This window comes from Zonotrichia albicollis, chromosome 5 (genome assembly GCF_047830755.1).
Source record: "Zonotrichia albicollis isolate bZonAlb1 chromosome 5, bZonAlb1.hap1, whole genome shotgun sequence".
NCBI lineage: Eukaryota > Metazoa > Chordata > Aves > Passeriformes > Passerellidae > Zonotrichia > Zonotrichia albicollis.
The window spans coordinates 31,507,370-31,534,690 of record NC_133823.1 but is presented as its reverse complement, the minus strand read 5'-3'; the positions used below and the strand labels follow the sequence as shown (position 1 = coordinate 31,534,690).

Below are 27,321 nucleotides of genomic sequence, written 5' to 3'. Positions count from 1 at the left end.
TCCCAAGAAGTGCCACTCACATACTCATTTCTTTCTCTGGTCTCAGCATCACCAGTCAAACAGCCCTATGGCACTCTGCTCACTGCCAAATGTTTCTGTCTCTTTCACTTTCAGCTGCTTCTGGAAATGTTTAATGTGGCACTGCAAAATGACTGGCAAAAAAAAATCCACAGCATTATTTACTATGGTACTTTGATGTTTTATTGAATGAAACCATCTGTTCAGGAATGTTTTCCAGCGTTGTGGGCTAGATCTAGAATTTACTGCTGCAATATAGCTTGTGTGAGGGAGTTTCATAACAGGAATGCCACCCAATGTATCACAGATATGTGAGACTCTGAGTAAGAAGAATATTGAGAAAGCTCCTATTTCCTCCCATAAAACAGAGTCAATAGACTTCTTGATGGTAAAGATTCAAAATAGTTTCAATTTTTTCCACTACAGTCTGATAGCTGTGTTCTATGTCCTCTGTAAACTTGTGGTTCAGGATATTTCCTAAATTATTTCAGTGGCTCACAGGACATATACTTGTGGCTGATAGCAGAATGCTCTATAAACAGATTTATGAGCATTTTACGAAAATATTGGTAGCAGACAGAATACGTAACAAGGTGGCATTTCATTAAATTTTTCTTTAATATTGATAGAAATGGGAGTTTTATACTGAGAAGAATAAATTTTGGCCTTTTCCTCACCCTCTAAATTACTTGTTCCTTTGAAGTGAAACAAGAGACAGCTGCTGATAGAAGTCAGCTGTTTGATTTATTCTGAGGGTTGGGAATTTAAGGATGTACAGAACAGCTCATATATGAACATAATTAAATAAATTACATGAATAATTAAGGTTGTAGCCTGGGCCTTCATCTAAATGTTTAAATATATCATTAAGATTTGCATGGACTTCCAAAAGTAAGGAGAAAAGTATACTCAAGGTAAAATTAGGTATTATGTAATGTGTGCAATGAGATGGATATAGTCTCAAATACTCCTGTTTTTCAGAAATGCCATGTACTATGTATGTAAGTCAAAAGCTTATAGGTTTATAGATTCAGAATAAGAAAATTAGAACATTTCTTTGACCCAAGTCCTCACAAACATGAATACTAGCCCAGAAATTTATTTCTTCCTGAGTCATAATATCTTAGTACGTTAGTAAAACCAAATCCCATTCACTCATGCTGTGTGAATAGGCAGGATGCAGCTGACACAAAATACAGTCACATACCTATACATATTTGTAGCTGCAAAGATAAAATTGGTTTGGAACAGGAGATGATGAGTGCTTTCCTTTGGAAACTATAAAAGAGCAGTGGAAAGGTAAAATGGTGCATGGGCACTGCCATTGCCTGTTATTTAAACACATCCAAGAAAGGACCAAACACCTTCTATTGTGCCTTTTCTGCAAATTGGCCCATGTAAGCATTAGCAGGGATTTCATAGGGAAAAGGAAAAGCTGGCAATTGTCTTTTTTTTCTGAACTCTTTTAAGACTGGGACTCAAAAACTTAGTCCCAGTCCACCTGAAGCATGAAGCTGAGTTTTCCCCAGGTGCAAAAAGAATTATGGTTATGGAGATGATTTACCACCTACACAGAGGAAGGCAGAGGTTTCAGCAGCATTAAAATTTATGTTGGTCTGCCTCTCCAAGCAGACATTATTTTGAAATCACAGTTGGGTGGTTCGGGGCTCCTCTTCTTACAGCTTTGAAAATTTCCAAAGAGGTTGCTGTGAAAGCACAGCATCTGTGACACCTGGAGGCCCAGCATCTTCTTCCCATCTCCCCTAACCCCCATAATGTAGCACCAGCATGACTTTCTGGGGTACAGATCCCTGAACCTGTGACATTTTAGGAGGTCACTAAATTCACTGAATTGTTCAATTCACTGAATTGTTGAACCAGCCCCTCTACCCCCTTTTTTTAATTGGGTGGACCCAGCAGCTCATTATTCCAAAACTGATGTTCACAATGGGAACTCAACAGTGATATTACCCTTAGAAATTCTTTCACTTTCTTCTCCTTGCTTTCATCCCACTTACAAAGGCCATTCCATCAGTAGCACCACTACAACAATCTGTGGCTCTGCACAACAAAATAACCCTGAAATAATTCCTTGGGTCATGGCAATTCACACTTGTGGTATCATATAGTTCCCAAAAGACCTGTGGTAAATAAAAAATTAGATAGAGAGGGGAACCAAATACATCCTATTGTAGATTCATTTCATGCACAATATTTTAATAAACTAAATTAATATACACTTAATTTTAGGGGATCTTTTTAAGTACCTAACTCCAAAGGGATCTGGACTTTTCATCAGCTTTAAGAACATGTTTTAAGTAGAATGTCCTAAATTTTAATCCCTTTGAAATTAATTTTTAAGTTGGTTAACTGTTTTTGCTATATTTGACTTTTGCCTTTCTGTCTTGGGAATGCCAATAAATACAAGAACCATACACTCAAACCTACCCATCTTCCTTGAGGTAAGATTTCTCACAATGTTAACATGGTTCAGAAGTGGAGCTCCCAGGAGAAATTGTGTTAAATGTTTTGACAAAACTGAATTTTTCAAAACCATCCTGCATAATAGTGATGGCAATACTTAAGGGCAATGGGACATTAATGCAAGCAATGTATCCAGAAAGCAATGGAGTATGCACTATAGAGTGTACATTTTTGGATAGTTTAACAAAATCACTAAGCAAAGGTCATGTTCAAAAAAAATTTATGAACCAAGCCAACAAATACTGTTTCTGCAATCATTTTATGTTGTATTTAAATAATGACTTAGTAAAAATAGAAAAGTAGTCATGGTAGTTTTCAGGCAAATGTGGAGCTGAAAGCATTCCTTTAAAATATGCTAAACTTAATCCAGAAGCAATTTAAAACTAAATGTTTTCTTTAATAGAGAAAACACTGGAAAAGGACTATGATTGTGGGTGTATGTATACAGAAGAAGCATTTCAATCAAAATATATCTGTATAGATGGGATTCCATTACTAACAAGAGTACTTAATAAGTCTTTAATCAAAACAACTAGATACAATTACCTCACTCTCTGAACATAAGACTTGGTCTACAGTTCTGAATCTTTGGGTTTAAACACTCTTTGTCTTTATATTTTTAAATGGAAATATTGGAAATATTTCCCTACATTTTTATGGATTTTAGGGAAATATTTTTTTTTTACCTTGGGTGAAAAACAACTTCTCATTTAACAAAAAACCAAAATATATTAATGAATAAAACCACTATAAAATATTTATAATATTTTTAGTAAGCTAGACCTATGCCTGCTTTAATTATATATATAACCTATTCTACTAAACTGTGGTAAAAGACATTTTGCCTTGGCCAAATTATGAAATATGACTGCCTTTGCAAATTGTGACCACATAGCTATTAAATTATTGTTTCCTATTCAATGCACTTGTAGTGATTCCCTACTTTTTTGAAAATTGAATGTGCTTTAAAAATCATTCATATTCTGCAAAGTCTAATGCAATATGAAATAACATCAAAAATTATGTGTATTTATGTGCTTATTTTATTCATTAAGGACTCTAACATTTGTGAAAGATCCATTTACCATCTGCCCAGCCACCTAAAATTGATTTTATGATTCAATTGTTGGTCATAAGCTATTAAGATCTGTAGAAAAGATACTCTGAAAAAAGCCAAAGTGACCAGAAATAAAGCTATGCACTATTTTCCTGCAGTAAAATTAATATCTTGGCAGATGATTTGAATTGTTGAAGCACTATAAAAGAAAAACAGAGAAATTATGGAATCTTCTTTCAATGTTACAAAAGCATTAAAAGTTTTTAATAAAAATTAGTATTCTAATTTTACTACTTAGGAATCTCTGAGGGAAAAAGAAGTGAAGATACTACCAAACAACACTCTTGCTTTTTTTTTTTTTTAATATTCCTTGAAGTCCATTTTTCTGGGCACTAGTATGGTCATTACTAATAACCTTAAAGCCAAGCAGTAAGCTCTGAAAATATCCCCTCCTTTAAATAAGGAAGGTGTAGAAAAACCCATGTGCTATGAATGTCCTTTAAACTTAGGTAGGACAGTTGACATCAGGTTGTTTGTTTCTCACAGAGCAGTCCAGGAAGGATTACCTGTTCACGTGTTTTTCCCCAAAATTCATACTAGCCTAGGAAGATTAGACTATATTTAAATGTCTCACATGTCTGTAGCCATAATTTCTGTATGTCTCACATGTCTGTAGCCATTAAGTCTGTAGCCATAATTTATGTAATTTACTTAAGTATCAACACTTTGGTGTGATTGGGATGAGACATGGGCAAAGTCTCTATTTCCCAAACTGCTTTTATTTACATATGAATAACTAAAGATTCATGGGGCCAGACTTTTTAATCTGCTAATCAGGGAATGCACTTGAGTGTTGGAAACCCTCATTTCAGTTCCCAAGTTAATATTGTAAATTTAATGGTTTTCTGAAGGAGAAATTTGAATCCAGCTTTACCTTCTCAGGTGAATTCGCACCTTTCAGGCTTAGAATCTGTTTATTCCTTGAAAAGCATGAGAGGAGATGAAGAACAGATTTCTGAATGTTCTCTAGCTCAATGACTAAAGTTTTCTGTAGGAAATTAAATACATAAACACTCAAGGTGCTTAGAGAAAGAGCTTAGTTATCTCATTTCCTACTCTTTGCCAGGTATTTGGTGTTCAAGTGTACATTGAAAGGTCAATTTATCAAATTTTAACATCACTGAAAAGTAACTGCCTAATTTTCATATTTTTTCAAGGAAAGTAAAAATTTGTGGTTTTGTTCCAACTGCAAATGGTTTTATCAATCCTGTTAGTAGTTGGAAGATGGCTGCTGAATCAAAAGAGAATGTTTGTAAAATTTTGGAGATGAAAGACTATATGAGTAAGAGGATCTCTCTAATAATGTAAGCATTTATGTTTTGTTTCCAGAAATTTTAGTTCAGTAAGGAACACATGGTGTTCATGCCAAAGACAACTCCTGACTACCCCAACCAGGTGCTGGACAGATGGACCATGGAAAGGCAAAATGAGGTAACTTCTATTATAATATTTTCTATCGTGTTCAATTGTCTGGCGTCCTGTGCAATAAGAGATTTGAAGCCATGCTGTGCTGCAGAGAAGACCAATACTGTTAAAACTGAGTCACAGACAATGCTTAAAATACAGCATGAGAAACTAATGTTTACTTAGCTGTAGCACAGCTGGATGTGGCTCCATAAATGGGAAGGCTGTCCCTCATCCTTCTGACAGCCATGGATGTTTCTTAGGACTATGTTAGCCTGTCTGTCTGAGCTATGTTATACAACCATGTAAGGATTTCATTTTCATACATGAAAAATAATATTTTATGAGCATAGGATAGTCTTGTGACAAAAGTCAGGCATAATTTCTTATGTCCCACTCAAACTAGTATAGGAATGTATCTTCCTCAATGTATACAATAGCTGAGTCACAAATCTTCACCCCAAGTTACTTTTCAGAGGGTGTTTCTCATTCTAATTTTTTTTCTTCACAGACACTCATTGTTCCCCTGCTTTTGCTCTTTACAACTTACTTACATCAGAAAATATAAATCATGGTAGGAAGATTAGAAAATGCATTCTAAGAATGTGACAAAACATATCTCACTGCATTCTAACACCTCTGCATGAATAACTTACCTCCCCTGACCACACTGCCATGACAGCTGTCCCAAGCTTCGTGTTGCCCTGGCTGGACTGTTGCTCTCAGCCAGGCACCAGCCCTAAATCTGGCATGGCTGAGGGCACACACAGAGGGCACAGGGAACTGGAAGGCACACACAGACTCACCATGCACAGGGTTCAGTGCTGGTGTCTCAACAGCTGGAGACACGAGCACAGCCCAGGCAGCTGCAGCCTTGCTGGGACAGCCCTGACAACTGTCCTTTCTCCTGAGGCCAGTGTGTAGACTGTGAGGGAAACAGCAGGATGCTATGGCTGCAGCTCAGCTCAGAGTGTGTTTTTTAATGTCAGACCTAAATATATATTTATATATAAATCTAAAACTATAAAGAGCAATTTTAATAATCTAAAGTGTTCATTTAGCTCTTCATCTCAGTAATACTCTATATGGTTTTTCCCTTTATTGATTATTTGGGTTTGAGATGCAAAAAGTTCACATTAAAATGTCATTTCAAATAGTCATCAGTATAAAGGAAAACATTCTGGCAATCTGAGAAAATATTTTTCCCTCTAAGTCATTCAGAAAATGTCGTGGTGCTCTGTTGTAGGTAAGATCCAAATAGAACTGACAGTGCTGAACGCAGCAGTTGGAACTAATAAATGAGATAGTGCAATCACTATCTAATAATGAGCCAATGAGTCAATGATGACTTGAAAAATCTACAGGGTTTGAGTGTGACTGTGAATCAATGCAGACTCAATGCACATGCTAGGCAAGTGGATTGGTATTCTGGATAATGCTTCATCTATACATGGGTTAACATTTGTTGTAAATTATCTCAACTTATATCTGCCTATATTGTGTTGGTACATTACATTTGTGTCAAAGCACACATATGTCAAACTTTGTTATTTCTATAAAAACCCTTTGCCTAATACTTTCAACACTGCTAATGTTCTAGTCATCATCTATAATCTGCTTTAAAGCATGAAGATGTGAGGTTTTTTTATGAGTGTATTATTTTCTGCTACATCTTTGAAAAATGTTTTGGATGACTTTGGTGAAGATGGTTTGAAAAAGATGGTTTAGAAAAATCCTAATTTCTTTCAGCATAAGGACAGGCTTTGGCTGTCAGGGTAGACATTACAATTGTTTCGTAGTTCCTGAAATATCAAATTATACAATCATGCAGATTGCCTCAGCTATGAAATAAATACTGGGAGAGATGTAGTCAGAATTTAAAGAGTAATGGTAAAAAAAGTAGAGCTTCATCTGAGAAAATTACTCAAAAGTACTCAACAAGATCACATAAAACTCTGACTGCACTGAGACTGTGCCCATCTAGAAATGATGGGGTTATTTTGTCTCTCACCATTTCTCTTCTGTCTTCTGTGTTAGAAGACTTGAAAAATTCTCCAGTTTACATAGTCAGGCTATATGGTTGCCTTTATTTTACTGGCAACCCATCCTCTGGTCATTCCCTAATACCCACTAAGCTGCTTTGGATTTTAGCTTATTGCATTTGAATTTAGTGTACACTGAAGTACAGAGCTAGCTTCCCTATCTATAATACAGTCAAACTACAGTAATACTTCCTTAAAAATACTCTCCTGACGGCACTCGTTGCTAACTAACTATTGTAATATTTCAAGTGAGAGACAGAAAGATTGACAAATCATTACCTCTTGACAATCTATGAAACATCTGTAAATTCATTGGCTTACTCACCTGTAACTCAGTTCCTGCTTGTTTGTAACTATTATGCTCCTAAAGAATAAATACATTTTAAACCATAGTGCCAGGGTCTGGCCTATAATTTGGAAGAGTTTGTGCAACCTGTGTTGTTACAGCATCACAGGGTACCAAGACCCACATGAACTGAATCAGCCATGTACATTGAATTATTTGTGGTTATTACAACGTGTTGTTTTAGTATGGAGAGGCAAGAGTGTTTCTGAAGATGGAAATCTCTGTCACTACCCAGTTGAATCATAGAAAGGATTCTTTTACTCAGAAGATCATAATATGAAGACAGAAAACAGTTTTCTTCCCAATCGCCCACAACATCTGCTGAAGTTTAAGTCTATGGTATAGTTTCTGATAGTGTGAAATTGTAAAAAAAACCATCACTTTTTAGAAAACCTATATTTTCCCTTCAAGATTTGAGCTATTCCATGCATATTCTTCAGTGCTTTGCACCCACAAGCTACATGTATGTTTCCCAGGCAGGGATGATCCAGGGACTCAGTAGAACAAGAGGAATAAATATCTGAGTGGGATTCTCTGTGGGTACGTGAGTATGATCATACATAAGTCAGAAATTACTCATTCAAGAAATGATCAAGAATTACTCATTCAAGAAATGCGTATCAAATGCCACATCTTTTTGCAATGTGAAGCTTCCAAGTGAGGCATTTGGGACTGCCTGGTGGGAGCACCCACATAAGTGTATGCACTAAGGCAGTAACTGTGCCTGTAACCAGTGGTCACAATGTTTGCTTTAGCAGTAGAGTTTATATCTGCTTTAAACTATTTTAAATATTTCACCTCTTACAAGTAGAACATGAATATAAAAGTTGGTGTGAACATGCCCCATTTTTGGACAGCCCTCAGACACAGAGAATAGAAAAACTAGACAAGGGAAAGGTGCTGGTAATTGAAAAGTACAAGAATCAGTAGACTTTACACTTTCAGGAAATATTCTTCCAAAAGCTTAATTCACATTGAATATTGTCAGTGATTCCTAGAAAAATTGATACTCACTGTCATTCATCAGTGTACAAAAGTCTCCATTAGTAAAGTAATTTAAACCAGTAGGATGATTACAGTGAAGGCCAGTTTTCTTGAAGCCAAGTTGAAAATGACATGCTGAAATATATTAATGTTTCATTTAAAGAAGGGCATTAGTGTGATTTTTACAGTGAATGCTAGCTTTTACTCTTGAGAATGCTATAGTCATAGGCTAAGACTTCATCATCTAAATAAATTCCTTCTGAGTTAATTTTAAATCAACTGTTAGGTTATCTATGAGCTCAAGGAATGTATAGTTGCTGAAAACTCCTTTGGTAAATGCTTTACTCATAGCCAGTGAGATTTTAGAACCCTTTTCCAGTCTCTTTTCTCTGCCCAGGAATAATGGTCTTTCTCCCAGATCTGACACCATATGTGCTCTCAGAGGTGAAATAAGGAGAAATTAAGAGATCTGCCTAATCTCACAAAAAAAAGTCCTGAAAGGGTTACAATGGCTAAGCACATTCTTGGCACAATGCTAGACATGTCTCAGAACTGCTGCTGACATGAGGTAAGTGGGTCTGAATACCCTTTAGCTTCCACTGAACACAAGACAAAAAATCTCAAGGATTTTTTCCTTACAAGAGGGAGGAATGCCAGTGGTTTAACCAATTTTTTCCTGCTAAGTCTTTAAAGTAATTTGGAGATTAAAAAATTCAGAGATTAATGGAAAATACATACACAGTTGGCAGTTTTTCTTAAGCTGTCACGTCCTACTATAGAGGCCTAAGGATGTTCAGATGACATCAGCCATATAAAGCTGAAAAATTCTTGTGAGGGCCTCAATGTTGCAAAATCAAATGGAGGGTCCAGCATGTCCAAGGCAGCTTTTACGCCAGCTCCGTGGTTCCCTAAAAGCCTACACCTGTAATTTTCCATGTATCCAAGACTGACCCAGTGTGCTGCCTTAGCTCCTTGATAATTTTCCAGCTAAATCTGACAAGGACCCTAAAGCTGACATGTTCTCTAAGTGAGCTTTGTCTTTGGATAATACTGAGTTCAAGGACATTGAGTATAATTGTAATTACTTGTTTTTAGATTTCCACTCTTTACATAACATTTAGTGTACTGGCCTCAAGGGCAGAAAATGTGGGTTCAAGTAATTCCTGGAAGGAGTCGGTTGGGTTGACTGTGCATCCCTCAGAAAAGGTGTCAGGGTGTGAGATACATTTTGGGCTGTTTGGGTGGGTGGAAGGTTTTGGAAGTTTGCATTTCTTCTCCCTCTCTCTCTGCCTTCCTCTCCTCTCCTCTCTACAATCGGAAATGTACACACTGTTCTTTTTTCTTCAAAAGTGATTTTTCCTAGTTTTCTTCTTGCTTTTTCCTGTACCTACAAGATAGCATCCTCAATTTAAAAAAGAAAAAAAAATTACTCAAATTCTCCTTAAATAAAATTTTCACACCACAACATGTAGATTGAGAGATATAAACAAAATCTTCCACATCTCATACTGATTTGAACTCCACAGAATCCTAGAGTAGTTTGAGTTGGAAGTGATCTTTAAAGGTCATCTAGTTCAACCCCTTGCAACAAGCAGGGATATCTTCAAAAATATCGGGTTGCTTAAAGCCCTGTTCCACCTGACCTGGAATGTTTTTAGGGGTAGAGCACCTGCCATCTCTCTGAGCAACCACAGTTTCTTTACTGCTGTTCATTGATATTGTTGTGTATGTTGAACTAGTGCAACTGTTTGGGGCATTGTGATATAAAAATATCATTCAAATGAGTCTCGCTGAAAAAAAAAGTCCCAAGGGGCTGTTTCCAGGGATGGGACATCTACAGCCTCTCCTGACAACCTGTTCTAGTGTTTTACCACCCACATGGTTAAAAAATTCTTCCTCATATCTAGTCTGAAACTACCCTTTTTCAGTTTAAAGTAAATATCCCTTGTCCTACAGCTATAGGCATAACTAAAAGGTCTGTCCCTGCCTTTAAGTTCCTTCAAGGTACTGGAAGGCCATAAAGAGGTCTCTTGGGAACCGTCTCTTCTGTAAGCTGAGCAATTCCAACTCTCTTAGACATTCCTTACAGGAGAGGAGTTCCATTCCTCTCATAGATTTGTCGTTTGAAACTGCAACAGAGTGCAAATTGCACAGAGTGCAAATGATGAATCCAAAACTGTGACTGTGATGAAGAACTGAAATTTTTGCTATCTAAATGAATTCTGTGTGCTTTAGTGACACTACAGATGTTCTGCTAAATCATCCATGCAGTTCTGAATAATATAAATACAAAGAATAGATCCAACGTTAACAGTCTTTCCTGTTATTCTCATGTGGAGTCTGCAAACTGAGGCTCACTCATACAGGAGCGTGAAAATATTTCCCTTAGGAGTACACTTTGGAATTGAAGAGTGACTCAAAAATCATATGGATGAACTCTTGCTTAAAAAATCATAAAGAAGGCAGACTGCAGGGCACTGATGTCAAAAACCACGAGATTGCTGCTCCGTCTATTACTGCCTTCTCTGCCTTCTGTGCTTTCAGATTTAAATACATATATGAAAAACCCAAATACAAGTACTGTGGTTTATTTCAATATAAAAAGGACCAGCCACTCACAGTAAGAACATTTCATCACTTGATAAGATATTAGAAACTGGTGAATTATTTATATATAATAGGTGTGCATCCATCCATCACCTTTTTAATCTTTTTCTTTGTTTAAATGATATTTAATCAAAGTAAATATGTTACAGAACAATCTGTCCAAGTGCCTGGTTTCCTTACTGGAGGTAACAGTGATACAGTAATCATAGAAAGAACAATTGTTTGGGTCACAGGAAAAGCTTTTTTTTTTCTTTCCTAAAGATCATTAGGTTCTATCAATATTTTTTTGAAGGAAGTAACTAATGAAACAAAAAGCCTGGGCAAGTAGAACATTGAACTTTCATTTCTTTTGCACCTGTCAGGGACAAAATGCACATACGTAGGAAAGGGCTCCTTTGAGTGTGAAGCATGAAATGTAACTAGAAGCAGCTTTGGTAGCTTCAGTCCCTCACGTCATTTACTTTCTGTGTGGAGACACTAAAGGGAAGTTGTGCACAGACTGGTGGCCATGGCATAAGTTGTCAACACCAATTGCATTGCTCCAACACCTATTGCATTGCTCATGCACACTTTTATTGTTCATGCTTGAATAGCAGAGATTATTAAAGCACTAATGCTAGACAGCCCAGGATTTCAGCAGGAAAAATTTCATCATAACTATTCATACCAGACTTTTGTTTTACTGTCTTGCATATAACTACCATTAAATGTAGGGATTCTTTCCTGCAATATTTTGCATCCATGCTGTAGTTCTCAGTATGAATTTTAAAATAAATATATATTTTTTATTTAAAAAAATATTTGCCTAGGCAGGTTACATGAATGACTGGGAAACATTATTAAATTGTGCTATGAATGCAGCATCTATTTTAAAGATGTACTTTAAAATGTACATTTTGTACATGTACTCAACTTGATTGTACAGTGAAGTTCTGTAAAATCAAAACTATTCAAATATAATTTGTTAGATTTATGTAAACACTGTTTCACAGGAAGAAAATTTGTCCGATTTGATAGTGGGTAATATGATTTATGTTTATAAAATTTGCAGTTAAAGACATGGTTAAATGCCAACATACTACAATTTCACATGATGAAAATTTGTTCCAGAGAAAAACTTATTTGAGGTAAATTAAACTTAATAACTGGTAGCATGTCATATTTTTTCTTAATAATTTCTACTAGTACAGTGATTAATTTTGGGAACCTACTCCAAAGTATGTGATATTATCTGCAGTATCAGGTATTAAGAAAAAGGATTCTCAAGCTGTACTCCATTTGGTACAAAAGTTAAAACATAATTAATTTCAGCACTGATGTTTCTCTGCTGTGGTTTACTTCATTTGGGTGAATTTTTTCAAAGGTTTGATACTCAGGTATTCATGTGTGTTGGAATACCAGGCTCTTTCTTGCTCTATGATCAGGGCGAATAATACTTCAGTATTTGAGAGTCATCTCAAGTAAATGTTCCATATTGTAATATATATTCCATAGTGGAAGCTATTAAAATATTACCACTTTATTGCTAGCTGCCATATAGCATAGAAAGCATTAAAAATTGAGCATTTTAACCTTCAGCAATGAAGATAGCTTGAAAAATTCTTGCCCTCCCTATTCTGCTTTTTGCAATAAAATTACAGAATGGTTTGGATTGAAAGGGGCCTTTAAAGATCATTTTGTCCAACCCTTCTGTAATAAGAAGGAACTACATCAACTGGATTGGGTGATTCAAAGCTCCATCCAACCTGGCCTGGAATGTTTTTAGAGATGGAACATCTACCACTCCTCTTGGCAACCTCTTCCATGATTGCTTCTCTCAACTGCTGTTGTTCACTATATTGCTGTGTATATTTTACTAATACAACTTTTCAGGGATTGTGATATAAAGTGTAATTTAAATGATCCCTGCTTAAAAACAACAACAAAAATCCATTTATTTGTTTAGATCAGCTAAGTTCTTTGTTTCAGAGTGCCCCAAAATAATATAGTTTTGTGAGAATGAATAGGGAGGAGGGTGAAGGTTTGAGTATGGCTGAGAGTGAGAAAAATGGGAGAAAGGAAAGGAAAGTGTTTCTTGGGACATCTCTTTCCTGGGCTAAATGCTATAGGCTCCCTATATGCTCAGTTTCCTTTCTGAACTGGCAGACAAGCAGGTGTTGATAGAGGACTTCTTCACTCTCTCTTTGTCACTACCTCTGAAGTTTTAGATGCCTTTTCCTCCATACACTGGGAAACCCTGACCTTTTAACTTCATAAAAATTCCTGAGATCCCTCAAAGTTGTTGCCTGGAAGGACTGCAGTGCCTGCCTGCATTTATTTCAGACACTTAAACATGACATACATATCCTTGGCCTCTCATTTCGTGCTAGCCCTAGTCCAACTTCACAATAAGCAGTTAGTTCTGTTTATAATGGTATTGTGGGTGGACACTTATGACTGTAAATAGACAGTCATTTTGGCCCTCTTTCAGAATTTAAGGATTTGATCATTCTCTGGGGCTGTTCCAAGCCCATTGTTAAAGCCAGTTTTTTCAAGGCTCTAGAGTAAGTGCAAAGCTTCAGTGCTAACCCAAAATAGAAACTCAGCTAAAAAGATGTTGCAGTACAGCAGCATTAGTGGGATAAAATAACTCTGTTGGCTACTCAGTCCTGCAGAGAGTTGCCTCATTCATTTGTATTTAACTGCACACTCTGCCTGTATTTTTCCATCACATTATCTGTGTTTCAGCTACTGCTGTATTTTTTGTTCTTTGATATATCTTCTTGCTGGAAGTGGATGAAAGGTAATCAGTGATAAAGAATTTGCAACAATATTTCCTCTCTGATTAGGATGAATGAACAAGGGGAACTTTGGAGAAATTGGTCTTGATTCTCTTGCGTCATTTCTGCTGTCTTAAATCTCTACCCAAATCCTGCCATTCTAATTTCAGTTCCCATTAATGAAATTTATATTTTCAGGTTTATTTCTGGCTATTGTTCTGCACAAAATAACACTAAGAAATTATTTAGTTCATTTGATGAAAACAAAATTAAAGCAGTGTGTTCCCACTAATATGATGACGTTCAATGTTCTTCCAAAAATGATGACTAGTAACCATAAATCAAAGTGGATGCACCAAACTGCAGATAAAAATAAGGGAAATGGCTGTCAAACCTGTTCTCTGAAAATAGATCTCCTAGCTATAGTTATAAATTATGTTAAAAAAATGAACATTTGATTTTCTTGTGTATTCCCAATCTTAAAATGGAATGTTGTTAAAGTGATTATCCTGCCACGGCTGGCACCTTTCAAAAAGCAATGTCTTTCATAAAAATAATACACTTGCATAATTGGACAGCCTGTCAGAAGTGGAAAGTCTTTTTTCCTGCAGAGATGAAGCAGGTGATCACTCACTCTTTCTATATTTCTTATTGATATTATTTTTATATTAATTTATTTTCTTTTTAAAGAGCCATTTTATTCTCTGAGCCAATAATCTGCTCAATCTACAGATTAGAGAAAACTAAATTTATTTCCCATGAAAAAGGAAAAGCACTAATGCACTTTCTCACATACTTTCAGAAGGTTTTCAGAAGAATGAAATTTCCTACCTAACACATATACCCAAATCTCAGAAACTTGGAAACTAGATCATCCTATTATTTACCTCAATAATTTTTGAAGAATGTCATGTATTTATCTTAAGACATTTGCTGGCAAAAGTCTGGGGGAATAGTAGCATTAGTTGTGAATATCCTACTTCTTGACATTTAAATTATACCATTTGGACATTATTCAGAGTCTCTTGACACAGCTACAGCAGCTCCCATCCAATGAAATTAGATAGCTGGAAATTCAATGACAGAAGAAAAAGGCACCTAAAATGTTTGATTACAATGATGTGTAGCTGCTTCAGTCATTACAATGTCACAGCAAGGTTATGAGACATTTCCATTTTTAACAATCCTAATGGGTCTTGGGTCTGGAAGTCTTATTAAATTACAGACTATTTGATTTGTCAGTCTTAGGCTTAGCCTATATATCTGCGATGGAGGAATAAATGGTAATGTGATCTATCTTGGGAATTAAACTGGATGCTCCTAGTGGTACCAGCACTATTAATGCCAGTTGTACAACACCTAAATATGTTCTCTCTGTAGAGTTTTTATGTGTAATATTGTCACTGGCTGAAAGTTTCTGAAGCAGTGAAGCTGCTAGGTTGTCATTTCCCCATAACAATAAACTGTGAATAAGTGTCTAATTAACACTTACACAAAGAATGTGGAAAAAAATAATTTCATAAGAAGGGTCAATATTTTTCTAAGCTTAAGGAAAATATAGAAATAATTAATTTTAGACTTCTAAAGTATTTTCCAAACTTTATAACCTCTAAAGTTTTATAAACAGTCATGGAATATTTTTGTCTTGTTTTTTATGTACATGCCTACATTCACTGCCAAGTTACCTTGAGTCTGCCACTTTTTAGAAAACTTCCTGCAGAAAAGTAATAGCAGAAGAAAAAACAAGAAATTACTTTTTATCCTACTTATTTCAGTTCAGTATTCTCATTGTGATAATCTTGCACTGATTTAATAAAAAAAAAAAGTGATATTTCTAAATGTTTAGCAGTTGTGAAAATAAAACCCAGAATGAAGTGTAAATCATATTTAAATACTTTTAGGTATTTGTACAAAAGGGTTTTAAATCAACTTATCTAAATCAATACTAAAATATTAAAATTTTATCACTTCAATACCAACCCAGATTTATATGCAATTTATGTAGTACTCACTCTTCTAAATCTATATTGTCTTCTAACTTTCAAGATTAGAATTGTTAAGATTAATATTATCCCATGTTTTGCACACACTAAATTTCATTAATAGAAAATATAGAAGGCAATAATTTTTGGGCAGGGGGCATTGAACTTATAATTTTTTTTTCTTAACTTTTACATCACATGTCTTACTATGAATGTGTAGAATTGGTTAAAAGACAATTCTTAGAGAAAATTGAAACTATTTTAGGATGTAGAGAAATTACCTGCAAATGCACAAGTTATTCTAACTGTGACTGTTTCTCATGAACTTTAACAACTTGCAAATCCTCTAAAATGCCCATTAATGGAATATTCTTTCAAAATAGTTTTCTGAGAAATAACTGTGCACTCTTATTTTGTGTAGGATTGACTGCTGGTAGTGTCTCAAGGTGTACTTTCTAGCATTACATTTCTAGCATTCTGATTTTTGGCTTTGTTGTGTATTTTCATGCAGCTGTGTTTTTATATTATTATTTTATATTCTTTTCTTGTCTTTAAGGAGACTAGCAGAGCTAAACTGTGTATCTTAAAAATACAATAACTAAGATGATAAAAGGTGAAGCAGTTTCTTACTACAACTGTGTTTTTAATGTCTAGTTAAAGTACTGTGGGACCATTAGGGAAGCTAGAATGTGTCTTTGACACCCCATAAAAATAAATCTCTTATCTCAGAGCTCTATTCAGTAAGGTACATCTGGAGAAAAAAAAATCCCTTTCGTGTTGTGCGTTAGGAAAAGACTGTCATTCTAAGATCCTAAGAGTACAGAATTAAGCTACAAATTACCTTTTTTCCTGCTTTGAAACCTGTCTACTTACCTAGTGAATTCTTTTTAAGGAAATAGTAGTACAGCTAAGGTATCCTACCTACACAGCCACAAGTTTTTGAAGACCAAATTATATATAGATAATACTGTATGTTAAGTCACCAGTTGAATTTAGGCATGATAATATTGGCCACTGCCACATCAGACCATGGGCATGGAAATGCCCACAAGCAATTCACAAACCATTTTTTGGCATTTGAGCTCCTATGATAAAGGAAAGTGAAAAACTGAATGGATTTACAGAAGCCAATGTGCTGAGGGGAAAGGTGCCCTGAAACAACAGCTGGTGAAGATGGAATCTGAATTACATCTCAATGCTTGGAAAACTTAGATGTCTAAAGCTGTACTGGACACAGATGCTTATATTCATTTGGGTTTTTCAAGTCTTAACTTCTCCTGAATTAGAACCATAAATCTTACTGTGACAACTTTATTTCTACAACTATACCTTTTCCACACTACTTCATAACTCTCCTGTAGCATAATGTTTCTTACACTGGTTCTTGGAAGAGAATTTCTGCTTCAGCAGTGATCTGCTCATTTGTTAACTACAAACTTCTTAAAGAAAAGAGACATGGAAAATGCAAAACTATATAATTACATTTTCCTTACAAATATTGTGTACATTGTGTATCCTGTCATTCCACATTATGGTTTTTCACTGGATATCTTAACTTTCATTCTAAACACAAAATTTATTTTTATTTTAAGAATATTTATAAATTGTTGCATGGTGCTAAGATATCTATAGACAAGGAATATGTGAGCAAGGTCAAATGCAGATTTTTGGCTTTCCCATGGCTTTTAGTCTAGATTTCAGAACATTTACTATTCTTAGGTTTTAAAAAAATTAGATTTTGTGCATTTCTCTAAATATTACATGGCTTGCTATCTCTGATTATCACTCTGCATTTTGTTGGGCCCTATTTAGTTAAATGCCTTGTTATTTTAGGGAATTATCCAGCACTTCCCTTAGTAATTAATAACCTATGATTTAGTTTACTTTCCATACATCTTTGAATGACTGTGTTGATACCTGGATATCTATAGGTTTCCTGTAGAAACTCTGAATTATTAGTGCTGTCCTAGTACAAGCCACTGGAATTGCCCAGACAGAAGTAAATATTCAATAAAATAAATAATAATAATAAAATCAATAGGTTTAGTCATGATATCAGTTGCCTGACTGTCTCATAAAAAATTACTTGGGAAAACCTGCTTCCAGAACTAACAGCGCTAAGGCCAAGGGCATGGAGCCTGTCCTAGGATTTCAGCAGTGTCCAGCAGATATTGCTGAAAGATTTGTATGCTCCTACTGACTTATTCATCAGATCAGAATCTGAACCATTTTCCACTAAATGTGACAGTGTCTGTTCTTATGTGGCGGGCTATGCCAATGGCACATTTAAATCGGTTCTTTATTATCTCCCTACATTTATTCAATTACCAGTGGATAATTTGTCTCCTGGTGACCTTCCTCCTAAAGACCATTTTCACTTCAGCACTTTATGGTTTTTCTTAGTTTTTTTTAAACTTTGGGCTATGAGGTTTGGGTGCTTCTTACACCCCAAGACATTACAAATGCCCAAAATTACATGGAGAGTAGGGAGTAAGGGTGGAAAAGCATCAGGCCCTTCATTTCTCTGCTCATCCATTAGCAAGAAAGAATAAAATAGAGATGAAAAATTATATTCCTGTTCTTTCATACATACATTATCTTTGCATAACACCACTTCTACTACAGTAGAACTTTGAATAATTCATCATTTTGAATTGTTGGGATATACTTTGAGCAAAATAAAAGAAACCACTAGTATAAACCAAAATTGATGACTTTTTAAAAAGATTTCTTTAAATGGCTTCTCCAAGAAGGGCTAAGCATTTATTTTCATTTACAAATAGCAAGCATTTTGAGTTCTAATTATTCACCATTATTATAAAGGCTTTCTAAAATAGGACATAATATTTTAAAATAGCAGTTTAAAGAGCTGCTTGATACATTGAAATGAAAAGTGAGTGTATGAAAAATACATTTCATTACTTCCAGCTGCTTCAGTGTCTTGGGGCACTAGATTTACAGGGAGACATATTAAAAACAAAGTAACCTGCAGAGCAATTTTATGGTGGACTTTTTCCCTTGGTGAATATAGTCATTTGACAACAACTTTTTCCATGTATTTGCATGCTGTACTGCTCTACATTTGAAAATCGTTTAGTGAGGGAAATAAAGAATTGCAAGAAAGGGCTGAGTCCCAGCAGACCTTAGAGAATCAGAGTGCAGAAGAGGAAGCAATTATTTACTTGCAGTAAGTGCGGAATGCAATCTGCAATGGCAAGATTGGATTCCTGCACTCTTGGGCAACCAATATGACATCTCTGATATGACATTGCCACAATTACAGCTCTGCCTTATTTGAACCATAATGAAGCTGCAGACTGAGCAGCTTAAAATGTAGAAAAACCTTCTGGTACAGCTGGGCATCTGGGAATAGACCAAACCAAAAATTGCTATTTCTGTGTTGTTGGGGTATTGCAGTGGTTTTCTCAGTTGCATGGCATTACTTATGGCCTTGAAAGCCAAACTTCCATTCAACTTCCACACAGAATTGTTGTTCTTTCCCCACAAAACAATGCTGCAACTCTTGTTGCCTTGTTCACAGTGGTCATCATAGCAGTTCTTAGGAGGTCGGAGATGTCCTTGCCATATTCTCTGGAATTACAACGTCATTGATTACGGCCTTTTTCCAAGTACATTTTGTAGCATCACCAGCAACCAGCGAGTCCCATAGACAGGAGATGTTTTTATGCTGCTGTCGTGTTGTGGTTCTTCTAGCTCTTCTGCTCTGCCAACCAACCCAGTTCCTAAGGACACCCGGCCTTTGTGAGCAGCAAAAAAAGACCATAAGGAAATCAGCTCAACTTTTATTTTGAACTTTATAAATTCAGTGAGAAGCTATTTTTGTATACTGTGAAGAGACTCTTTAACCAAAGCCCCAAGAAAGAAATATTCACATTTTTAATGATATTATTATTTTCTTCTGTTGTATTCTTGGCTCCCTGTCAGGTGCTATTCAGATAGACATGAAAAAGGGTTGGGTCTACAGGTTGTTCTAGATTTATTTGGTACAGTTCCACTTCTGCTTAAAGACACTATGAAGCAAATGCTCTTTCACTAGCTATTCATAAAACATATATCTCCATCTGAGCCAAAATTGTCCTGCTGGGGGAAATGGCATGCTTATATAATTAAAGCAATTTCTGATATATCTCCTCCTCTCTCTCGAAATCAATGGCAGAAAAGAAGCCAAAACAAAAAGGAAACACTGGAAGGAAAGTATTTGATAGAAATTGTGTTTCTGGAAACTTGGAGTGAATGAGAATGAAAAATTATTTTTGCTGCTAGAGGAGGTCACTTCGGTCTTACAGTTTGGAACTTTTTGAAAGGAAAAAACCTCACAAACATAGAAGAAAGCCTGGGAGTGTGATCAAGGTGCCAGGTACACCTGGAACCATAAAAATACAGCACAATAACAATAAACAGAATAGATGCAAGAACAGTATTTATTTGAAAATTAACTAGTAGAAATCAACTACATGGTAATCAGAGAAATATGCATAACTCATTTTCAGGCCTAATTGATTACTAAAAGCTAAAACTTGGCACCAGATTTGAGCACAGGAGGCAGAAAACAACAATTCTAACATTTTACTGCATAATTTTCTGCCCTATAAATTCCATAACATTTTGTATCTGAACCATGGAAATAGTGTGGATAATGTGTTATTAGCATCTTTGGTAAAGAGAAAAAAACCATAGCTATTAACAATGTTCTATCATTTTTTTTCACTGCTGGTGTCAACTAACAAGGTCATAATTTAAATAAATTCTATTTTATTATGAGGAATTATGTTTTGCTCAGGATAATGCTTTTTCCTATAGTTCCAATTACTTATTAATGATTTCTAATTCTTCAACTCTATGTATATAATAATGTCATTAAAACAACCATTTAACAGCCTCTTAGAAATGTCATTAAAAATCATATCAGAAATTAGTAAAGCAACTGATATAAGATAAAAATAGAAAGCTTGTGCCCCAACTTTTTATTTTCTATTTGTAGATTTTTAAAGGCAATCTTAGGAAGATTTAGGAAAATGGGCCTCTGATTCTACTCAATTGTTAAAGCAAACAAGGCTGCAGTAATTCCCCATCATTTTTATTTCCGTTTAACTTCAACAAGTGAAGTTTTCTGTTCTTAGTTATTATTTAAGAGTCCAACACATCTTTGAAAAATCTGTTTCTCATCTCCATGGGCAAATATTATTTGGCAATTATTTTTACCAAATTCTTTCTGTAACTATTTTTTGGTGGTGAAATGTGGTGAAAATCCCAGTGAATGACAATAGTGTGAGACTGAAAAGTATTTCACTTCTAGCACTATCAGAACTGCCTACATTTTGTTAATTTTAATTTTATTTTTCCCTAGAGAATTGCTATGTCTCTCCCCTGAAAGGCTATGAAGCTTATGTCTTAGAGGCATGCATAAAGACCTTTTAGAGATGATAGATCTCTTACTGAAGTAAGGGGTAGTGAAATGATGATCCATGTATTCTGAGTCACCTTACAGATTGAGAAACTCCCAAGAACCGTATCCTGTCCTATGTTAAATAAATATAATGTCTTTTTAATTTATAGAAAATTGTCCAGAAAGAAATTATAACAGATTTTATGCAGCAGAAACTGAGCAAAACATCTGTTATTTTATTACCTACCCTTATTCATTTATCATAACAATTTGGTGTCCTTTCTGCTTTGTAACAGGTACCTCAGCCTTCTGACCACCCTTACTATGTGAAGGCCTTCCTTCTGCCTTTTTCCATCATTTCTCATTAGGATCTGCCTGAGAGAAACAGTGCAGATAAGCACAATGCAAATTGTTCAGGCTCCTTGTGTCCGAGATACCCTTCCAACAATAAGTTCAGTATCATCACTTCCTCACAGCCCACCCCTACAGGCTCACACGCAGAAGAGATGCTCCTACTTGCACACCCAGGCTACAAAAGCCCATGGTTAGGGCTGTGACACTGCCTTCTCATCATCTGGAGAACTCCGAGCTGAGAAACCCCCACTACCTCCACTCAGAGAAAACACAGTCTCCAAGAGCTGGAAAGGTCCTGCTGAAGTCCTAGACCAAGAATTACGAGACCTATCTGGCTCCAGGCTGCTCTCACTGACAAGTGTGAGCATGGGCCAGATGGCCCAAGGATTATCATTTTCAAATGCATCAGCAAAGCACAATCACAGAATGTTGCAAATCACACTGAAAATTAATTAAAGTAATCCAGGGCAGTGTTTATTGTAGATATCTATCTGTCTGCTTAAACTATATGATCATCCCTCTATTCTTACTGTTATTAAATCTGATCAATCCTCAAATATTTTTTTTACAGCTACATGACGGAGCAAGTATTTTATATGAAAGCTATGAACTTGTGATAGCAAGAAATTGTGTAACTGAAATTGGAACAATGTCCATTTGCAGTTTGGAATTGGATTGAAAAACTGTTTCCAGAACATGTATCTATATCTTTTATAAAAGAATTTTTTTTTATTAGATAGCAATAGGCATGAGAAGAAAACATTTGGAATATGTGCAAAACAAGAGCAAATTCCTAGCAGTTTGATTATTCCCTTTTCTTGAATGGAGAAAGGAGAAAGACAGAAATATACACTTGTCATACCTTTTCTAGAAACTGAACCAAGTGCAATAATTCTACCGTCTTGAAAACTGAGACTGCTTACTCCTTCTTAGCAGATTGCAAGCTGCTGTCATGGATGAGAAATGTGATGCACTTGAACATTCAGGTAACAGGTGGCATGGCAAGACTTCAGGAAGACAAGTATCCAGTAGGAATCTAGCAAAAATATTGAGAGCAGAGTGTGTAATTTTATTTGGTTACACAGCCAGTGCATTCAATTTCAAGACTGGGTAAATAACAAAACTGTGCCCTATCAAAATTAAATGCTTTAATTCTCCTCTACCTTACACAACTTTTACCTTTCCATGATTTCTTTTGTGTCTGTGTCATTTTTCAATTCATTTCATATTAAAAAAAGGAAAATCAGACATTATTTGTCTGTTTAGTTTGATGTGGTAATACTTAGTTTATCCTCTGCCTTCATGACGCTTGCTCTGTCACAAAGTTAAACAGAAAATTGGGCTAAAATCATTATATGAATTTTATTCTTAGAGAATTTCAATGGGGAAGAGCTTCATGGGAATGACTTACTGGACATGTCTCAGACATGGCACTTGTCTACCCAAATCAGCTCAGTGTTTCAATGTGCTCCATCTTCTCACATACAAAATGCACAGGGTTAGTCATGAAAACTACTGCAGCAAGATTTGATCTTGGTCCATTAAAGGCAGTGTTTTTCTACCAATTCTAAAGAAATTGCTCCAAAAATGGTGTGACAAGTAAATAGTACTACTTCATTGTACTGGGTTATGGTGGCTGGCAGCCTGGGTTGTGCTCTGATATAGTGGCACTCAGTCTTTCATACACTGCCAGCAGGGCTAATCCTGAAAGCCACATGAGATGTGACTGCCAGGACTGAACAGCCTGTGCGCTTGGCATTGCTTCTAACCTATTTTTTCACACTCTATTTCTCACTGAGAAAACAAACAAGCAAGCAAACAAGAATTTTCAGTCCATAACATAATAAAAAGCTTGTATGAGCTCAAGCAGCAAGATAAGGTGATTATTTTGCCCTTCAGTTCAAGTGTCAGCTTGTTTTCAGCTGCTGTCAAACACTTTGTCACACCAGATGCCTGTCATATCTGTTACATGGCAAAATGTTTCAGAACATAGAAAACAAGATGCATGATTTCCTCATACTTATCTTTGAAATCTCCAAAGATATTTTCATTATAGTTGTGTTTGCTTTCAGCCACTGCAGTTCACTTTAAATTCCCTTTGAATTCCTTCTTATCATCTTTTTTCTCATGCTCATGTGAGCATGTGTTAAAGTTATCTTTAAGAGTAACAAAACCTTAGGTCACGATTTCTTTTGCACACTCACTTTCCTTCCCTTTTTCTAAATAAACTTACTCCAAAGTCCTTATTTCCAATTTACTCCAATGTCTTCAATATTATACACTCATGATACAAAGAACACATGCTGCTCTTATTCAGTTTTGGTTTATTTACTTCTCAGGACAGCTACCACGAAGAACTTGATTAAATAAAAAAAGTGAATGCAAGCGTTCCTGTTGCCTCAACAGGAACTGCATTTGCTTTGCAAAGGACTCATTAACTCCAGAAATAGTTTTTTTTCCAGATTGTCCTTTCCTTGTCTATTTTTTTCCCTGTTTCCTCATGGCCACATGAAGCATAATATAATGGCTCATGGCTTTTGCAGTCCATTATTTTGAAGCTAGTTTGGACCAAGCTACTCCAACTTTCAACTCTGAGTTTACAGTGCCGCTGTAAATACACTGCTGAAAACCATTAAAATTTTATTTAGGCAACTATGCAGTATTTTTCCTGTAGTGATTGTCTCTTCTGTCAGCTATAGAATTTTGTACAAGCCTGTTCTAATAAAATATACAGTTTATATTGGATTTAAAAGTATTTCTAGAAATGCTACTGTGTTTTTCAAGCTACAGACTCAATATGACTTTCTATTATCCCATGCAAAGCAATGGCGTCAGGCTGAGACAATTCCATGCTAGGCTGGAGTGTACATGGCTGAGTGAGCAGAGTCCTGCCCTCAGCTAGTCTACAGTGGATGAAGGGAAAAGAAGTGTTGCATGCCTTCACTTCCATCAGTGGAATTTAATGGGAAATGCATGCCTGAGCCAGGGGCCAAGCAAGCAGCCAAACATGATATTGGCCACCGCCAAGATGAGCCCTTCATTTGGCTGCAGAGGAAAAGTTCTGCAGCACTTTGGAACAGCTGTGCCACAGCTTTTGGTGGGTTGCTCAACACAATAGCAAAGGCTCTCATGTGTTAGAAAACTGAGACAAACCAAAAAAATGCAAAAGCAATTAATACCCATTGCCATTCCTTATCAGTTGTCACTTTGACAGTGAAGGCAGCCATCACTTGAAACACTGTTTACAGACTTGGTTTGTTGGTTGGGGTGGTTTTTTCCTTATGGTGCATTTTAAAGGACATCTGAAAGACGAATCCATGATAGAAGGTGTTTTGGGTTTTTTGAGCACTTTTTGGGCATTCAAGAGAGAAAATAATCTGCTATTCAGTGGTAATTTCTTTAATCTTATTTACGATTAGCACTGAACTCTCATTCAATGGAGCAGATATTGACAAGATATTGCTACTAGGTGTTAAAAAACAAGATTCATTGTTATCTTGATCTGTTTTAACTGCACATTTTGCAAGTCAGAAAAGAGTTTTTTGTTTGTTTAAATTTAATTTACCTGGATCAATTATTTTAATATGAAAATAAAATGAAAATCCTGAAACACAATCTTAAGAGTTCACCTGAGGCTTTTATAGTAAAATATATATACCTTGTGAAATGTGAAGACTGCAGAGAGGTTTTATTTGAGGTAAGATTAATGCAGTGCAAAGGATCAGAATAAACTCTTAGTTCCATCCAAACAGTAGAGACCTTTGGCCAGCTCTTCGGCTCTAGAGGTAAATCTCATTCCAGGTGTAGAGTCCAGTTACTTCATTAGGTTGAGTACTGATCCAGTTTCCAGAGCACCAGAGGCACGTTTAAACACTAGTGAATTCAAAAAAGAACAGTCATTATAAAAACTACTGCTGCATTGTTTCTCCCAGGCCAAAGGACAAGCCAAATAGTTTAATTAAATCTACTGCTACAAATTTTCCCTGGCATATTCATACAATAAGAGCATTGTGGGGTTTTTCAGTGTTTTAATTTGAAAACAATGGAATGTGTTCTTAAAAGAATAAAATAAATTTTTGCATTTAAGTCGTCAATTATTAAAATTAATAAGTTATCCATTGTATGTTTTTATGACTAAGTTGTTCATTGATCTGCAGTTAAAATAAGCCAACTCAGAATGATTTGACTTTCTTTTAGATTCATACTGTACATTGCTCCAAAAAACAGGAATTATTCCACGCATGTCAGATAATCTGAGCAAAAGTCTTGCTTTTGCTCTAAGTTAAAGTCAGGCTTTCAGACAGAATTTCTTTCATGGGGATTCTATCTCCTCTGTTGACCTTATAGGGGCCCACAGGCTCTTTTTGTTTGGATGAAGTGTGTTGGAATCCCTCAGTTTTAAATACCCACAGAAAGTTAGCAGAACATCTTTAAACTTTGACAGTAAGAAGGTACAAACAAGTCAAACAAATGCTAAATGACATAAACATAAGGTGATGCCTGGTTCATGACAGTGACCTTACTACATTTTGTACTCTGGAAGAGAAATATAATATAACAAATATATGATATGATACGATATGATATGATATGATATGATATGATATGATATGATATGATATGATATGATATGATTGATATGATATGATAAAATAATACTATGTAATATTATTATTATTATAATACAATTATAATTATATAATACAATAATTAATATAATATAATATAATATAATATAATATAATATAATATAATATAATATAATATAAACAATACAATATTTTATATCATAATGTATATTATGTTATAATACAACATCATATAACACAATATCTATATATAGCTATATAATATAAATAAAAAACAAATATAATTTGATCACTATGTATTTTAATGATCTACTAGTTGCAGCAATAGTAATTGCATGCCAAAACGTTGCTGTTATATTAAAAGCAATTTCATTAAAATTTAATGTGTTTTATTTTTTATGAGCAGACAAATATGAAACATTAAAAATGGAGCTATTTTAATTTGAAGTAGAGAAGGCTTCTTATCTCACCTTACTTAAAGTAATCTGTCTTGTTTGTTACTAAGGTAAGGAACAAGCCTGAACTAACTTAAATAAGTTTTCACTCCAGAAAATGAAAAGAGGCATATAAAAATTACTTATGTGAACTGTAGTTCTTATATGATACTTGCAAAATGGCTTATCATAATTTTCAAGACTAAACACTGAATTTTTACAAAATGTCATTGTTCCTACAGAAATAAAAAAAAAAAAAAAAAGGGAAGGAAAGGATTTTTCTGGGATATCTAACAAATATCTACCAGTTACGATAAATCTGAAGAAAATAATACACAAATTCAGAGCATAACATGAGTTACCTATCTCCTTCTAGAGCACAGGAAAGACTGGGTCAAGTGTGCATCTGGTGCACCATTTGATCAACATAGTTAATACCTTGGCCCTAAGGTACCTTTTATAAGTCCCTATTCCATTATCTTCTGAACACTGCACAGCCTAAACACAATTTGGTGTTGGTCCTTGGTGACTTAGTAAATTATGGACAGCAGTGCTGATGAAAATTTTCAATCTTTGCTCTTACCTATCTGCTGCAATCCCTCAACAAATCACAGTCTTGTCAACTGTTTTCATTTGGATAGTATGGTGCACGAAAAAAAAAGGGAAATTAGAAGATCAGAAATTAATACCTTTATTTGCTGACACTTGTTTACATGACAATAAACCTTTCCTTCCTAAAATATCCCCAACCTTTGGTCATAAAATTCCAAAACTTTGTTGAGTCAGTTAGATGG

General features: G+C 35.3%; 1 long non-coding RNA gene across 1 annotated transcript in view; it reads left to right on the top strand.

Moving 5' to 3' along the window:
* Positions 1–25,634, top strand: part of LOC113459192 (uncharacterized) — a 58,315-nt gene extending 32,681 nt beyond the window's left edge. The window contains exons 5-6 of the long non-coding RNA XR_003380188.2: positions 4,949–5,050; positions 21,447–25,634. This is a non-coding gene — a long non-coding RNA (uncharacterized LOC113459192). The remainder of the gene's footprint in view (positions 1–4,948; positions 5,051–21,446) is intronic.
* Positions 25,635–27,321: the final 1,687 nt, after the last annotated feature.